Source organism: Mytilus californianus, unplaced genomic scaffold (genome assembly GCF_021869535.1).
Source record: "Mytilus californianus isolate M0D057914Y unplaced genomic scaffold, xbMytCali1.0.p SCAF_10, whole genome shotgun sequence".
NCBI lineage: Eukaryota > Metazoa > Mollusca > Bivalvia > Mytilida > Mytilidae > Mytilus > Mytilus californianus.
Window position 1 is genome coordinate 44,716,100 of NW_026262582.1, and position 12,679 is coordinate 44,728,778.

The window sequence follows — 12,679 nt, forward strand, 5'->3', positions numbered from 1 at the left end:
GCAATTAAAAGTATTGAACAACAGAGTAGTTTTATTTTTGAGAGTCACTGAATTTTAGAGCTTGCATTTTAAGAATTTTAATGAAAAAGATAAGTTCTAAATTTAAAATTCCCACAAGCACCGAACTCGACAATTATTTGTTACTTCATAAAATGTTTGAAAGGCAAGTTCTGTTACACATTTGTCCTAATACTTTTGGACAAATACATCGTTTGGCCATCGTTTGTTGTACATTTTGGTCTTAGCACTACAACCACATTTGGTGAAACCCAAAACATCACACATTCAGCTTTTTCTATTTAAACACTTAACGTACGACCAACATTTGATTCGCAAAAAACACACAAAAGAATATCTTCTTTGTCATGTGTTGCCAACAGATTCAAGGTAAAAAGAATATAGCAGGAGTACATCTTTTGGCATATCAAAGCATTGAACAGACTGATGCAGTTTTACGCAGACCCGGTGGTGCATACATAACTGTAGATCCTTTTCCGTGTCGATTCACGTTATTTGTCTCTTCTTGGTAGATTTTTCCAGGTAACTTCTGTCGTAATAATTCGTCAGATTGTAATTATCGAAGAATTCTCTTGAGACAGTGAACAAGAAGATACTAATATTTCAACCAAACACGTTCTTGTATGATGAAACCCGTGCTATAAAGTGCAGGATGTATATATCGCATTCTGTTTGAATCGAAACATTATCTATGTGATGCGCATGTTAGGAAGGTGCTACACTCTCTGCTTTATAATACATGGATCTGTTTAGAATCTAGATTTTCTAAGGAGGAATTCTTTTATTGTAAGAGCAATGTGTCCTCCTGCCATCAATACAAGAATATTCTAAAGTTACGATCTGAAATGCATAGTGAGTACATACTAAACGTAGGTTCAATAACAAGAACATTTAATAGATATACAAACTTTCCCAACTGGTATATGAATAATACACTAAATTTAACCGAATCATTTGTTTTTGGTCAAAAGCATCTAAATGATATCCTTCTTGTTTTTCAAATTATCTGAAACGGAATAGGCAATTTGTTTTATTTTGTTTCACTATTTCAAAATTTAACAAAACATGCAAAATGATTAGATATTTTAAAATTCACATTTTATCTGATGCCTGTCAAGGTATGTCATTTTTTAAAATGCCTAGATTTAAAAAAAAATGGCACCGTTACCGTTTTTATTTTACAAAACAACACGGGTAAATCTAAAAACTTTTCATCAGTTTTGAATTTGGCATAAGCACTCAACGGGTGTTTTAATTACTATTGTTTTTTTTTTCATCGTTTATAGTTTGATATGATGATGTTTTCTGCAACCTTGAAAGGGTCTGCATATGGAAAGCTATTAAATGCATTTGATGCTAATTTTAAAGTACAAATCATCCAAAATCCGGGTTTAAGGTATTTTCTAAATAACTTAACAGATTCATTTACATCACGGTAACGAGTTTCTAAAAAACGATATAAACTAGGTGAAGACAGAAGTTTTAACTGAGTGACTCAGTTTATTGAAAGGAGAAATAAAGCATTCCAACATCTTAACAAGAATTGTGTAAGTAATAAGACATCAAATTTTCGAAATATTTTTTAATATTAGTTTAACGACAAGGAAGTTCTATAATATTCATTGGAAAATTCCTTATTTTATTTACGGAAGTAAAGACGTGTGATACAGATTGCAGAGTGCTAGAAAAAACTTCACAAGGTACGGAGACTTTTTTGTTAATGTCAATTTCATAAAACAGAAAAGCGTGGCAATCTAACGTGTTCTTTAACAAAATTGCCCTTGCTATGGTCAAAATCATCTGAAAGGAAATTAATATGTATTTTTTTGCATAGTTGCTTATTTATTTACTGAAAATTTAAATGAATAGAATATCTTTTAATTTTTGTCAATATCTAAGCAATTGCTACAAATTAACGTCAGCAGCTCCTTACATCCCACTTGAAACAAATATGTTATCAAAACATGTAAACATTAAATACCTTAAGAAATTATCAAAAAAAAAACATAAATTATGATGTTTGTTACCAATTTTTGTTCTTCAATTTTATCAACACTCGTGCGTTGACATGAAATAATATTGATATGTTAACCTTCTGTAAAACTGTTCATTAAAAGTGTAAATCTACGAAATTTTTTTTATCCACAGCATTATGTCATAGCCGGTTTTTTTGCACATCTGTTCGGATGTTTTGGTTTCTAATGCTATTCAACTTTGTATTTGATTTTTTCTTCCAAAAATTTGAATCGAGTCCTATGTAGACGAAACGTGCGTCTTGCGTTTCAAATTACTGAAACCAAGGTATCATAGTGTAAATTAGATGCACCAAATCGTAAACCATTCTTGCTCCACACGTGGAACATGTTGAGTTGATCATGCAAGTAATTTTATATTTTCACAATGATTGAAAAGAGGACGGAATTTTCGTTACAAAAATGTAACATATCTGACGTCGTTTGCGACACGTTACTGGTAGTTGAGGGCACATGTAAGTAAGAAATTTTTCGCATCTTTTGACATCTGATAAATAAATTGAAGATGCAATCAATACTAAAATGATCTAAAATGACTATTTTGACAATAATAATTATGGGTATTATATTGCAAGGTTTTTATTAGACTAACATTGTAATGGATGAGAAAAACTGAAAATATCTTTTTAAACACTTGAGTAAATTATCAATCTTTATGATTTAAATTCATTGTGACTTCCCTTTAAGTTTATGATTAAATTGAGCTAAATATTTTTTTTCTATAATTTTATAATGAAAAAGAAATTGACTGTTTATACATTTGAACAGAATTGAATGGTTCTATCGAGAATTTACAATTTCAGCATTTTCAAAGAAAATCAAAATCGTGCATGACTGATCAAAATCGAGATTCATTTGACGTTGGAAAACCTAAAAAAAAATCTTACTGTTGACCTTGGATTCATTTTTAAGGTCGTTGGAAACTGATCACAATGTAATGATATATGCGTTTGAAATGTTTCATAAACAGATTGAGCTTCTGCCATGATGAATTGTCAAGTTTTATATATATCATACATGTATCCCTAAAATGAGCACAAAGTTGGATATTTATCATTAATTAATACGCTTACAAATTTATTAAGAAAACCCTTTATTTTCATTTTCTCATTTAAACAAAACAAAACCGAAGCCGTCATCTTTAAGATGCTTGATTTTTTTTATTGTCAACACATTTGACACATTGGTTGATGTGATTTTCAATAGGCAATTTGTATTTCCATTGATACGAAATGTTCTTCTCTTCTTATCGACTTGCTGTTTTGTATTTTGAGGTAGAATGGTTAACGAGTTTATTCCATTGAACTGGGGAAAACAATACAGTATACAAAAAATATAGTGAATCCGTCTTATCTTGACATGATCAAAGAAAAAGACAAAATTGGCGAACTAGATCTTAACTTAACGACAAAAGAAATGATTTCAATTTTCTGATTGTTAATTTCCGAGTAGATCGATATCTGCATATGGAGTAATCTACCATTTTCGGATTTTCCTACGATGGTTTTACTGATAGAGATTGACGTCTTGCACAAAAATTATTGAATAACAGTTCCCAAAGAGTAAATTTGTAGTCATAGATGTGTGATCTTTGTCATAAATAACACTGAATATGATCCATTTTTCAACTACAAAACTGTTTTCTTTTCCTCAATTGTAATCTCATCGGATGCAAATTTCTTATCGGCTTTGCACTTGTTATAAGCATACAATGGTTACCAACAGTGGGAAAAGAATTGATGAGGCTTCAAGGACACCCACGATCGTCTGATCATATGTGTTTGAATAATTAATGTGTATCGTTTCATCGTTCTTCATTTGGATGTGGTATTGTTCGTGATCGTTGATTTATGATTTTTGTTGTAACCTTGAAAGATAATTTATTTTTAAAGTGCAAAAGTTATCTTTCAATTTCAATGCGCAAATATAAACTTCTCGGTTTTAAGCTATCATGTTTCGTGATAACTAACAAGATAACTTTACAGCACGTCATTGGCTTTCAATAAGACGATTCAAGCTATGTAAATGAAGTGCAAAGGAGTTAACCAGTTTATTAATAAGAGGACGCAATTCTCAATTTTATGATTTGTGAAGGAAAAGTTAGTAGAAAACGTTGATTTTATGACTTAATTTTTTTTTTTTATAGTTATGATATAATTCAACTGGTTAGAAAGGTCTATTATGTTCTCAAGAAAAATTCCACATTTTTTCATGATAAAGGTATAAACCGGAGTAAACCATGAAAAAACGTTGATGACGTCACGGTCACATTACAAAATTATGTCTATGAGCTGATAAACAAAACAACGTCAGCCAATCAGAAGACGCGTTACATCCAAAATTAAATTATTTCAAGATGGTACAACAGGTACGCAGATTTTCATGCAAATTTCAAATTTACAAAACATAATTACGTCGAAAAGTGTTCCTTAAAGCAATAGCAAAAAGGGGTAAAGGTAAATATTACCTGGAGGGAAAAAGTAAAATAACAAAAATACCGAACTCCGAGGAAAATTCTAAACCGAAAGTCCCTAAGGAAATGGCAAAATCAAAAGCTCAACCACATCAAACGAATAGTTAACTACTGTCATATTTTCATTGAAGTTTCGAATAATTGTCTTATTAATTTACTATAATTTTACATTAAGAGTATATCTTTTAATTTTTGTCACTATTTAACCAATTGCTACTAATATCTTTCAGTAGCTTCTTGCATCCCTCTATTTTAAATACATAAGATATCAAAACATATAATAAGTCTATATATAGATAAAAAAAATAACCTGATAAAACTAAAGAAATTATCTATATAATACCAAATATTTGTAAAACAATTTTATCAAGAATTGTCGATAAGGCCAACAGTCTTTTACTGACTTTTACATATGATTTAGACTATAATTTTTCCATTTGTTATCTTATTTTAAATAAAACGGTATAAATAATGGCAACAGCAGTATACCGCTGTTCAATAGCCATAGTTCGATAAAGCAAAAACAAATCCAGGTGAGAAACTAAAACTGAGGGAAACACCAACTATAAGAGGAACAACGGAACAACAGAACCACTGAATTACAACAAAAACAAACGCCAACATACATAGAAACGGACTGTAGATAACAACTGCCATATTCCTGACTTCGTACAGGACATGTTAAGAAAAAATGGTGGGTAAAAACCTGGTTTTATGGCTAGCCAAACCTCCCGCTTATATGGCAATGTTAAAAATACCGCCAAAATGACAACACTTCGTGACAGGAATACAGTACAAACAAACGCAAATACGCTTAGTACAGAGAAATACATAAACAAATAATATAATAGCACTTTACAACATATTAACCGCAGAATAACAACGGACACCTCCTATGAATGTACGACAGCACTCCAGGACATCACAAACAAAATATAAAATGCGCGTCACTTGAAAGAATAAAAGAATGAATAAATAAATAAATGTTATTAATTCAACCACGATTTAAAACGGTTTTCAATTTCAAATACATAAAAACGTTTGTTTAAAACTATTTAAAATATCGTACTGAATGCCTATTTGAATGGAATGATTAAGTAAGTGGTTAGGTATGATTAAAAATTCTTTTTTTATGCGTTTTATAATCACATAATTAACTCCTTTAAAACGTAGCAATTATTTGTATAGCTCACATAATATATCATATTATAACCTGTTGTTTGAAATGCTATGGAAAAACAAAGCTTAAAATGTTTTATTTTCATTGACTAAATGTTTAAGACCACCTGGTATGTATTGCCTCCGATGAGCAGCAATCCCCTACCTTTCCGGATGTCCTGAGTTCAACATCAATTTATGGTGGCGTTTGCGTTAGTTAATCATTCGGTTCATATGTAATGATTTGTTATTGTTTGTCTTATCGTCATTTTTTTGTCATTAAATTGCTTTTTTAACTGATGAATTAAAAGTCCCTCTTGGTATCTTCAATCTCTTACAGGGTCAGGTTAAATAACTTGCCGTGTCGTTTTATTGTTTTGATATCATTTTGAAAAATATAAAATTGTGTCTCTGTCTCAGATATGACATTCAGCAATAAATGGATAAGAATAAAAAAGCGGGAAATTGCCAAATTGAAATTATATTCTAAATACAGTAAAACTTTATTATTCATAATAACGTTTTCTATCATTTGCTTATGATTTGCTTTGTCACTTTATTTCTAATTTTTTTTTTATAATATTTCCATAATTTTGGAGCCGGTAAAGAATATATCAATTTTGTCTGCACTTGAAGCTTTATAAATTTGAATCTTTGTTACCATCATAATCGATAGCGATTCCCCATTTAGATATTGCTGTCTTTCGTTTGTACGCCTCAAACAAAAACAGTTCTTAAATTTCTCTTAAATCGAACTTATTTTCATCTTATGCTTTATGTATGTTGGCGTTTGTTTTTGTTGCACTTCAGTGTTTCTGTTGTTCCGTTGTTTTCCTCTCATACTTGATGTGTTTCCCTTGGTTTTAGTTTGTAGCCCTGATTTGTTTTCTCTCAATCAATTTATAACTTTTGAACAGCGGTATACTACAGTTGCCTTTATTTATGTGCAATATAATGCTTATCCATGCATAATGATTTTATAGCACTCCCTTTAAATCCTTATGAATATTGCTTTAATGAAGAATGCCTGATGTTTGTTAGAATACCAATTAGAAATCTGACATATTATTTAAATATAATTAGATAAGAACATTGAAATAAGTCGCGACCTTGCTTGACTTAATATATAATTACATAATTTAAAAAAAAGAATTGATAAAAAGAAATCACAGTGTTGTTTAAATGCTATGGGATAGATAAGTTGACGTTAGAAAATTTAAATGAATGAAATGTGAAACAGTTTATCAAAATTGAAGCAAATTCATTTGACCTTAGAAACCAACACCTTGTGATTCTTCTAGAATGATTTTGTGAAACTCGAACATTTTCAAAAAGTGACATAAGGAGATCATAATATTAGGAAAAGGGTAAGATTTTTTCTTATATATTCATTTGAAAAGAAATGTTTTATTAGTCTAAGGAAAAATGTTTTATGTATATGATGCTATTTGTTTAAACTAACCTTCAGTAAGTGCGATTATTCTCAGATCTGATCTTTGGGAAGTTTGTCCTTATGCTAATTTTTTGTTAGTGTTTCGTTCCAATCTGATTAGTTAAATTTTTTTTCATCTTATTCTGTTATATTTGTTTTTCGTTTTTCGTTTTTCGTTTTTTTTTCATTATTCTGGCCGTTGGTGTCTCTATTTGAATTGTTTCACATTTTATCGTGTATGGGCCTTTTATAGCTGTCGATACGGACTTGGATATTTGTTCATGTTCTAAAGCCGTTTGGTGACCCATAGTTCCGTAAATCCAAGTCATTTGGACTTTCTCTTCTTATTTTTGTTTACTAAAACTGTCAGAAATCAAATCATATTTATCTTATAATACGACAAAATATTTAAAGAAATTAGCTACACACTTATCTAATTGGCGTTTTTTAAATTCCATTGAAAGTATATTATCTTATTTAAGATTATATGTGGTTTTTTTTCAAATTTGAAGTCGCTTGTTTGTGAGTGTTTGCTTCTCTTGTTTTGGGATTTTTGTCAGATATTCGGAACTCTCTAGTTTTTCCTAGTAGTGCAAAATAAAATTTTGCTCGTTAAGAAACACGTGTTTTTCTCACATAATGTTATTACATATAGTCAAAATCTTATAAAATCATTGTTATTTTTACAAGGTTTTTGAAAGAAAAAAGGTGACAATGTTAAATATATGAAAAGTCTAGAGAGAATCATTTCCCGCCTATTTTTTTTTAATATGTCTCAAAAACAAGAACATAAACTTTCATTTTTTCTGCTTTTTAAGTTCCTTTACTTATAGCCATTTATAACAATCTATGAAAAAAGGCTTGTTATTTTGAAACAGAGGAGCAAACATCCTGCAGGTTTGTAAGTGATCAAGTATTTCCACAAGAACTCGAGTTCAATAGAGTACCCTTTAGTGGAGAAAAAAACATTTCAAGTGGCAAAGATACCGCCTTCTGCACTCTAAGTGTAAAGGGATTTTTTTTAAAATCCACTTCTTTTGGACTCCGTTGGATAATGTATCATTGAAAATCATACCACATCTCCTTATTTTATATTTAAGTAATTTTTGTAGATGAAAGGCTTGATTCTCATTTCTGTGTGCACGGCATGTTATACTTCCTTTGAGTCCAGTAGTTAAATAGATATAATTGCATCCGATCCGCGAAATATTGTTTTTTTCATTTTTAAACCAAATCTTAAACCAGAAAAAGACAAGTAAACAGACAGACGGGCGCTAAGACCGGAAATATAATGCACCCAACTTATATCGATAAACAACTTATCAAATCATGTATGATTCATTTGCCTGGATTGATCCGAGATATATCTTTTATTCAGTTTTAAACCAAATCTTAAACCAGAAAAGACATTCAAATAGACAGATTAACGCAAGAGCGGATATGTAATGTTCCCTATTATGTGATTATATACATGGTATACTGATTTAAGTGCTCAAGTCGCATGAGTTTAGAAAAAATAATATTTAGGGACGTTAAAGACAAAAATATGAAAGCAAAGACAGACGCGAATGCATTTATCATAAGAAAGGTGTTAGAAAAAGCAAAATCTGTATTTCTATTGTGTTTATATCAACTTCTTTCTAAAATAATTTCATTAGCGAGAAATAATTCTTATGGTTGCATGATACAAATTGATTGAGCAAAAAAATATGTGTTTTTACTGTTTAAAAATGATCTATTAGAAATGACCTTTGTGTCAAATATTTCAATTGAAAAACTCCTAAATCTTTATGATCAAAAAGATTAAATAAAACCCTTGAACCGTACATACGCCTTCATAATTTAAAAAAAAAAAAAAAAAAAAAAAACAATTGTGAGATTTGAAATACGAGCGACATTAACGTGATTTCGTTTTTATTCTTTTCAAAACAATTCAAACTACCAGTTATTTACTATCAATCTTAATTATACATTTAACTGAACTGTAAGATAATCTCAGTAAAAACGATTGGACTTTTGTGGTGATTTCTTGAATATGGAAAATAATGCTTCTTTAACCGCTCCGTATTACCGATCATAGATACGACAGATACAATCGGTAACACAGATCGGACATTTAAAAATTATTCTCATTTTTATCTAGCAGAACATCTTAAAAAATTGGTGTGAAAAAAAAAAAAAATAGAAAACTTTCGAGTTCGATGCATTTCTGTCAAAAACCTTAGATTTAGTGAACATCATTCATGCTTTTAGGGGCATCGTCACTTCCGTTTCCATGTTGAGCGAGTGGTTAGAAAAATATGATACTATATCGCATGAATTATTTGGCAAATAATTAAATTCTTATAATTGACAATCAGCACTGCTATCATTAGGGAATTGTGATTAAGTACCTACGGGACAAATATTATTTTTACTTTATCCTACACAATTACGATCACTAAGACGCTTGATGAACGTTAATAGTGCAGGGATACAGGCGATACCCTCTATGTGTTAAATGACGTCATAAAGGCGCATAATTGACGCGTTTATCCGGTGAAGGTCATAACCCGAAAGTGGTTTATTGAAATGGCAAAATTTCATGTTATTATAAATTAAGGAATATATCTTCTTAATGCAAGGCTCTAATTCTATGTCCGGCTTTTGCTATACTTTTTGTTCTTTATGATTTATAAGCTCTACGTTTGTAAAATAGATTTTAGATTATCAAATATTTTTTCTACCTCGAGCATCACTAAAGAGACATTTATTGTCGAATTCTGATTATGGTGCAGAAAGACATTAAACACAGATACACAGGCCTTATATTTGATAAATATGACATTAGGACTTTACTTATTATGAAAAAAATATCAATGAATATAGTTGCGCGTTCAATCAAAAAGAGTTCTTGTAGAATAGCGAATGCCTTTACGACAATAATTAAATCGTTACATTTAAATTTTCATAAAAAAATATATATATAGGCTATGAATGAATGACCTTCTAATAAAAAAAACTCTTTCTGTTGCTTCATTCTAGTTATTATATTCACGATTGAATATGGTCAGTCAATATGATGCTAATGCATTATAAAAATAAGAAGATGTGGTATTACTATTTCAACTATCTACCAACGTTCAAATGAAGTGACTATCTGCAATGAGAAAAGCCATACTGTATAGTTGGCTATAAAAAGATCCGGCATAAAAAATGCGAGTTCGTTTAAAGAATAACTTAACGGCATAACTTATAAGAAAGAAAAACAACGAAAAAAAATTATGACAGACATGAAACAAAGAAATTCATTGAAGTGCAATTTCATGACTTTGCATATTTAATATATTCATTTATGAGAACAAAGTCAGAAATTAATGATTCCTTAATATAATTTCCAAGGTAGTCTGTATCAATAACCGTCATCCTTCATTTAAAAAAATATTTAAATATTAGTACAGTTCCATTTTGCCTTCCTATCTAATTAAAAAAATGTCAATTGGAAGGCCAAGTTCCGGCATCATGATTTATTTAAACTAATAAGATTTGAATACATCACGCACTTGTCTGACTCGAAATAAAATTATATAATTATGAAAAATAACCATAAAAAAGTCAAAGCATCAGTGAAATGTTAGCTAACAGATACGTTTACGTATAACACAATGTTTAATTGAGTGAAATGTGAATCAGTTTGTTTAAATATTGACTTTAAAAAATAATATTTTGTGATTATTTTGCAGTCTATTTAGTGAAAGACAGCCATATTAATCTATTGGAATTTAGAAGTATTGTTCTATTAGTCAATAGGTAAGATATATATTCTAATACATCCATTTGGAGAAATGCTTTATGCTATTTTTTTTTTGATATATTAACGCTTGATTTCTATCAAGTGCGTGGAGCCTCGGTGGCTGAGTGGTCTATTGTATCTTAATTGACCAGGATTGTCAGGTTTCAACCACCTAAACTTAATGCAGAAAAAAACATACTAACAGATAGACGGAGGCAAAGACCGGAATACAAAATATCCTCTTCTATCGTATAAGTTAAATTTAACGAAAAAATGTTAAATATGTGTTCTATTAGGATATGTCTGTAATAAGTCAGAAATATGACAGCTGTTTTCTTTTTGTTTGATGTGTTTGATTTCGTCATTTTATAAAGGACTTTCCGTTTTTGAATTACCTTGGAGTTCAGTACTTTTGTTGTTTTACTTTTTTATATGAAATGAAGGGTGTTGACAAATGTTCGCACAAAATCTTCATCTCTTTTGTATTCACCGAAATTGTCCTTCTAGAGAAGTAACTACCTGAGCAACAAATCACTTGTTTACATGTGTTTGTATGACTGTCGTTTAAAAAAAGGATAGTTTATTAATTGTATTTAAATATTTCAGTTGAAAAACGCCTTTATCGTTGGAATTGAATAGATATTATATACGTAATTTGAACACCACCCATAAAATTCAATTGTTGAAATAAAAAATAATCAACCGAAATGAGAAAGATTTGTTTTATTGTTTGTAAATCAACTTAATCACCAGGCGTATACTGTATATGAATATAAACTCATCATAGATACCGGATTAAAAATTGTGTATGCCAGACGCACATAATTCAAACAGACTAACTTAACTAATAAATAGTCTCAGTAAAATGCATTTTAAACTACCAGTTTATTCAAAATCTTACTTTATGTGTCGTGAAGCGTTAATTCTAGATTAATAAGTTGAATGATTTACCAGAGCAACATGATCCTCATTATGATTCTAAAAAAGAAGATGCGGTATGAGTGCCCATGAGACAACTCTCCATCCAAGTCACGAATGTATAAAACGTAAACAGTTATAGGTCAAAGTGCGGTCTTCAACACGGAGCCTTGGCTTACACCGAACAGCAGTCTATAAAGGGCCCGAGATTAACTAGTGTCAAACAATTCAAACAGGAAAACAAACGGTCTAATCTATATGAAAAACGAGAAACGAGAAACACTTATGGACCACACCAACAAACGACAACCACTGAACAATAGATGACTTAGGACTGGTGCATAAAAATGCAGCGGGTTTAAACTAGTTTTCTTGGCGCCATACCCACCCCCTAACCTGAGACAGTGGTGTAACAGTACAACATTAGAACAAACTATGCAAAACAATAAACGATCAACAAATATGAGAAACAACAAAAAAATGACTACCACTAAATTACAGGCTCCTGACTTGAGACAAACACATATAGAATGTGACAGGGTTAAACGTTTTAACAGGCCCCAATCTTCACCCTAATCTGATACAGTAGTGTAACATTGAAAATGTCTAAAAGTTTGATTGTTAGAATGTTTGAGACTGCAAACTAGATTTATTATATTTGCAAGAATGGTTAAGAATTAACTGTAAATATATATTCTAGTAAGCTTTTATACATGTGTTACATTAAAAAAAAATCGATCCGACCTACGGTCCGGGATAAAGAAACGAGCGATATAAAACATTTTGACTACGCTCCTAAATGACTAGAAAATGAATCACACCCGAATCTGTCAGTACAGTAATTCCTCTAATTAAATGATTCAAACTTTGGTGAC

General features: G+C 30.4%; 1 protein-coding gene across 3 annotated transcripts in view; it reads left to right on the top strand.

Annotated features, from left to right (window-relative positions):
* The first annotated feature begins 1,436 nt into the window (after positions 1-1,436).
* LOC127718208 (alpha-1,6-mannosyl-glycoprotein 4-beta-N-acetylglucosaminyltransferase-like) overlaps positions 1,437-12,679 on the top strand; it is a 41,021-nt gene continuing 29,778 nt past the window's right edge. The window contains exons 1-2 of one of the 3 annotated variants that reach the window (XM_052224180.1): positions 1,437-1,565; positions 10,837-10,903. The gene's annotated coding sequence lies outside the window, so the exon portion shown is untranslated. Of the gene's footprint in view, positions 1,566-6,764; positions 7,050-10,836; positions 10,904-12,679 lie in introns of those variants that run through there. The other 2 variants (XM_052224179.1, XR_007989636.1) reach the window with 2 other exon arrangements.